The sequence below is a fragment of the Arachis ipaensis genome, chromosome B06, assembly GCF_000816755.2.
Source record: "Arachis ipaensis cultivar K30076 chromosome B06, Araip1.1, whole genome shotgun sequence".
Classification (NCBI taxonomy): domain Eukaryota; kingdom Viridiplantae; phylum Streptophyta; class Magnoliopsida; order Fabales; family Fabaceae; genus Arachis; species Arachis ipaensis.
In genome coordinates this window covers 42,881,735-42,887,720 of record NC_029790.2, presented here as the reverse complement: position 1 = coordinate 42,887,720, position 5,986 = coordinate 42,881,735, and positions in this window count along the sequence as shown.

Here is a 5,986-nt window from a genome sequence, read left to right as displayed (position 1 = left end):
TTAGGATTTTCATTTAATTTGTTTTTCATTTCAATTTCATTTTATTTTGTAAAAAGCCTATATAAAGGCATCATTCTCATTTTCAAAGGGGAAGCTCCATTAGAAAGTAGAGGAGAGTCCCAATAGAGAGTAGTAGTAGAGAGCTCACTTTTACATCTTTACTTGAATTAGAGAATTGAAGGAATTCTGTTTCAATTCTCACTTTGAGATCTCTTGTTTACTTTTTCTGCATAATTCAAATTCTGATTACTGCTTCATCTTCTGTTCTTCTGCAATTTACTTTTCCTTATTTCTTTTGCAATTTTTCTTGTTGGATCAAGGAAGGATTTGAGATCTAGACTTGTTTTCTAGTCTCTTCCACTCCTGAGATCTTCAGCCTTCTTTTAAATTGCTGCAACTAAGCATCAGTCACTTTCTGTTTTAATTCTTCAAGCAATTTTATTTCTCTTGTTTAGATCTACTGCATTTAGATTCATTTTCTTCTCTGTTTAATTGTCATTATACTTCTGCTTGTCTACATTTTGCAATCCCAGCACTCAATTTCCTTTATTCCTCCTGCACTTTAAATTTCCAGCTGCTTGTTCTTTTTCAATTGCTTGAGCTATTGCTTTCTTTAATTTCCTTGCACCCAATTCCATTTACATTTGATGCAATTTACATTTCTTGCTATTTAAGATTCTGTCAATTTACCTTTCTTGCACTTTAAGTTTTTGCACATTTACTTTCTGCACTTTAAATTTTCTTGTCATTTACTTTTTGCTGCATCAATTATCACTCAAATCATCAATGTTAGCTTGATTAAACTAATCACCCACTAAAGTTGCTTGATCCTTAATCCCTGTAGGATCGACCTCACTCTAAGTGAGTTTTACTACTTGATGCGACCCGGTAAACTTGCCGGTGAGTTTTGGGTGTTTGGAATCCGTTTTCCAAAATAACCCATCAAGTTTTTGGCACCGTTGCCGGGGATTGATTTAGATCATCAATGATTAAGTGGGTGAGAAGTCTAGATCAAGCATTTTCTTTATTTTTGTTTTCTATTGTAGATTAAAACCAAGGTGTTTGAGTTTTTGCCTCACTAAGAAATTCTCATCTCTGATATGAGTAATTTCAATTTTCCTTGGTGTTGTGTGTTCCAAAATTCAAATGGAGTTCAACTCATCTTATGATCAAACAAATTTTATGGGATATTACCCACCATCACCAATCTCTAATGGTGGCTGGGAATATCACCAAGAAAATATAAATTCTAAGCACTCCAATTCATGGAGAATTGCTTTAGAAATACAAGATGAAAAAGAAAATCATATGGAATATTTCCTTCCACCACAAAATGATTCAAGTCATTATTGCAATGGTGGCTAGGAGTGTTTCCAAGAAAATGCAAGTCCTGAGCAGTCAACTCACATGAAAAATTGCCCAACCTCACCTCCCACTTCTACATTTGAAAATTCTTCATCACCTAAATATGCCTCAACACAAACATAGATTTTATTTAATTGAAGTTTTCATCTAGGACATTTTGTGAAATCTTTTGAAAATCATGAAAACCTTGAAGAAGCAAATGCAGTTAAGGCAAGAAAAGAAAAAGGGAAAGAATGAGAAAGCTGAAGGCTCTGAGTACCAATGACAATTATATTGTTAAGTACTTGTGGTGTTTATGTATCAAGTAAAATGCTTGAAAACAAAACACTTAGAAGTTAAGGCTAGGCTCAAGCGCACAAGCACTCCCTCAAAGCTCAAGGCTCTGAGCATCAATGATTAGAGAATAAAGAAGAAGAAACAAATGAGCTTAATGAAGTCCTCTAATTAAATGGTTGTGGTGCTTATGTATCAAGTGGTAATACTTGAAAACAAAGCATTTAGAGTCGTAGTTTTGTTATCAACTCATGGGGCAAAGCACCCAAAAGGAGAAGCTAATAAGAAAATAAAAAGCTTGTTTCAAGGAAGAAATATAAGGAAAAGATTTCATAAATTGAGCTAGATAGAAGCATCAATCATTTACATTTCTTTTGTGATTGTAGCATGCTTAGAAAACTAGCTTACCATGAACATTGAGTTGCTATTCTTCTTACCTTGGATTGTCAATCTTTATTGCATGATTCTTTTCTTGCTTGGGGACAAGCAAGGTTTAAGTTTGGTGTTGTGATGACATGTCAACATGTCATGTTTTTATATGCTTTTTTCATATAAGAAATTGATGATTTGTGCTTAAATATTGAATTCTTTTGTGCTTAAATGTTATATTTCTTTGATTTTCTTGATTTGATAAATTTTGTAGAAAATAAGAAGAAAAAGAAGCAAAAAGCACAAAATAAGTCAAAAAGGAGAAAAAAAGAGTTTTGTGGCACACTTTGAAGTTGGAGCACACTTTGGAGCCTTAGGCCACGCTTTTAAAAGCATGGCCCATGACCAAATCAAGGAAGCGTGAACAATCAGCACACAAAGCTCAGTTCACTTAGCTTAGACGTACAAGAAAAATGGGCTTGGAAGCAAGAAATTTCGCTAAGTTAAAATCTGGGCGTTCAGAGCATGACCATGCCTTCTTCAAAGGGATATAACTTGAGATACATATGTCCGATTGATGTGCTTCTAGTTGCGTTGGAAAGATGACATTTAGAGCTTTCCAACGATATATTATAGTTCATATTTGGCACGAAATTGAGGCATGAGTGAAATACATCTTTAAGAGCCAAAAATAAGCAAAAAAAATCAGCCAATGCTTCCACCAAGGCTCGAAGGGGGAGACACAAGGAAAACAAGGAAAGCAAAATAGCTCTCAGTTCACTTTCTCAACTGAGCTTTATCGGGCTCTCACTCAAGAAAATACAAGGAAAAGGCTCACAAAAGTGCTTCCACCAAGATTTGAACTCAAGACCTCACACTCAAGCCAAAGGCGCTACCAAGGCACACAAAGGAAAGCTCAGTTAAATTTTCCAACTGAGCACTACTCCCCCCACACTCCTCACATTTTGGCACGCCAAGGAAGCTAATCGTGCACACAAAATTGACACGAACAAGGGGCTGACACACCAAATTCGGCAAGGCAAAGCAAGTTTGGGCGCTCAGTTGTGTTTTCCAACTGTGCCGTCCCTGGGAGGTGCAATATTGGGCCAAAATTCAACAAAAATTTCAATTAAAATCAATTCTTCACCAAATTGAATCAAGGCCAACCAAACCCATCTCTCTCTAAATCAAGCAAGCAAAGCCCACATCATCACTCAAAGGCACAAGAACAAGCTAGAATTAGGATTTTCATTTAATTTGTTTTTCATTTCACTTTCATTTTATTTTGTAAAAAGCCTATATAAAGGCATCATTCTCATTTTCAAAGGGGAAGCTCCATTAGAAAGTAGAGGAGAGTCCCAATAGAGAGTAGTAGTAGAGAGCTCACTTTTACATCTTAACTTGAATTAGAGAATTGAACAAATTCTGTTTCAATTCTCACTTTGAGATCTCTTGTTTACTTTTTCTGCATAATTCAAATTCTGATTACTGCTTCATCTTCTATTCTTCTGCAATTTACTTTTCCTTATTTCTTTTGCAATTTTTCTTGTTGGATCAAGGAAGGATTTGAGATCTAGACTTGTTTTCTAGTCTCTTCCACTCCTGAGATCTTCAACCTTCTTTTAAATTGCTGCAACTAAGCATCAGTCACTTTCTGTTTTAATTCTTCAAGCAATTTTATTTCTCTTGTTTAGATCTACTACATTTAGATTCATTTTATTCTCTGTTTAATTGTCATTATACTTCTGCTTGTCTACATTTTGCAATCCCAGCACTCAATTTCCTTTATTCCTCCTGCACTTTAAATTTCCAGCTGCTTGTTCTTTTTCAATTGCTTGAGCTATTGCTTTCTTTAATTTCCTTGCACCCAATTCCATTTACATTTGATGCAATTTACATTTCTTGCTATTTAAGATTCTGTCAATTTACCTTTCTTGAACTTTAAGTTTCTGCAGATTTACTTTCTGCACTTTAAATTTTCTTGTCATTTACTTTCTGCTGCATCAATTATCACTCAAATCATCAATGTTAGCTTGATTAAAGTAATCACCCACTAAAGTTGCTTGATCCTTAATCCCTGTGGGATCGACCTCACTCTAAGTGAGTTTTACTACTTGATACGACCCGGTATACTTGCCGGTGAGTTTTGGATGTTTGGAAATCCGTTTTTCCAAATTTTCCCATCAAGTTTTTTGCGCTGTTGCCGGGGATTGATTTAGATCAACAATGATTAAGTGGGTGAGAAGTCTAGATCAAGCATTTTCTTTATTTTTGTTTTCTATTGTAGATTGAAACCAAGGTGTTTGAGTTTTTGCCTCACTAAGAAATTCTCATCTCTGATATGAGTAATTTCAATTTTCCTTGGTGTTGTGTGTTCCAAAATTCAAATGGAGTTCAACTCATCTTATGATCAAACAAATTTTATGGGATATTACTCACCATCACCAATCTCTAAAGGTGGCTGGGAATATCACCAAGAAAATACAAATTCTAAGCACTCCAATTCATGGAGAATTGCTTCAGAAATACAAGATGAGAAAGAAAATCATATGGAATATTTCTTTCCACCACAAAATGATTCAAGTCATTATTCCAATGGTGGCTGGGAGTGTTTCCAAGAAAATGCAAGTCCTGAGCAGTCAACTCACATGAAAAATTGCCCAACCTCACCTCCCACTTCTACATTTGAAAATTCTTCATCACCTAAATGTGCCTCAACACAAACCAGCTTGTTTCAAGGAAGAAATATAAGAAAAAGATTTCATAAATTGAGCTAGATAGAAGCATCAATCATTTACATTTCTTTTGTGATTGTAGCATGCTTAGAAAACTAGCTTACCATGAACATTGAGTTGCTATTCTTCTTACCTTGGATTGTCAATCTTTATTGCATGATTCTTTTCTTGCTTGGGGACAAGCAAGGTTTAAGTTTGGTGTTGTGATGACATGTCACCATGTCATGTTTTTATATGCTTTTTTCATATAAGAAATTGATGATTTGTGCTTAAATATTGAATGCTTTTGTGCTTAAATGTTATATTTCTTTAATTTTCTTGATTTGATAAATTTTGTAGAAAATAAGAAGAAAAAGAAGCAAAAAGCACATAATAAGTCAAAAAGGAGAAAAAAAGAGTTTTGGGGCACACTTTGAAGTTGGAGCACACTTTGGAGCCTTAGGCCACGCTTTTAAAAGCGTGGCCCATGACCAAATCAAGGAAGCGTGAACAATCAGCACACAAAGCTCAATTCACTTAGCTTAGACGTACAAGAAAAATGGGCTTGGAAGCAAGAAATTTCGCTAAGTTAAAATTTGGGCGTTCACAGCATGACCATGCCTTCTTCAAAGGGATATAACTTGAGATACATATGTCCGATTGATGTGCTTCTAGTTGCGTTGGAAAGATGACATTTAGAGCTTTCCAACAATATATTATAGTTCATATTTGGCACAAAATTGAGGCATGAGTGAAATGCATCTTTAAGAGCCAAAAATAAGCAAAAAAAATCAGCCAATGCTTCCACCAAGGCTCGAAGGGGGAGACACAAGGAAAACAAGGAAAGCAAAATAGCGCTCAGTTCACTTTCTCAACTGAGCTTTATCGGGCTCTCACTCAAGAAAAAACAAGGAAAAGGCTCACAAAAGTACTTCCACCAAGATTTGAACTCAAGACCTCACACTCAAGCCAAAGGCGCTACCAAGGCACACAAAGGAAAGCTCAGTTAACTTTTCCAACTGAGCACTACTCCCCCCACACTCCTCACATTTTGGCACGCCAAGGAAGCTAATCGTGCACACAAAATTGACACGAACAAGGGGCTGCCACACCAAATTCGGCAAGGCAAAGCAAGTTTGGGCGCTCAGTTGTGTTTTCCAACTGAGCCGTCCCTGGGAGGTGCAATATTGGGCCAAAATTCAACAAAAATTTCAATTAAAATCAATTCTTCACCAAATTGAATCAAGGCCAACCAAACCCATCTC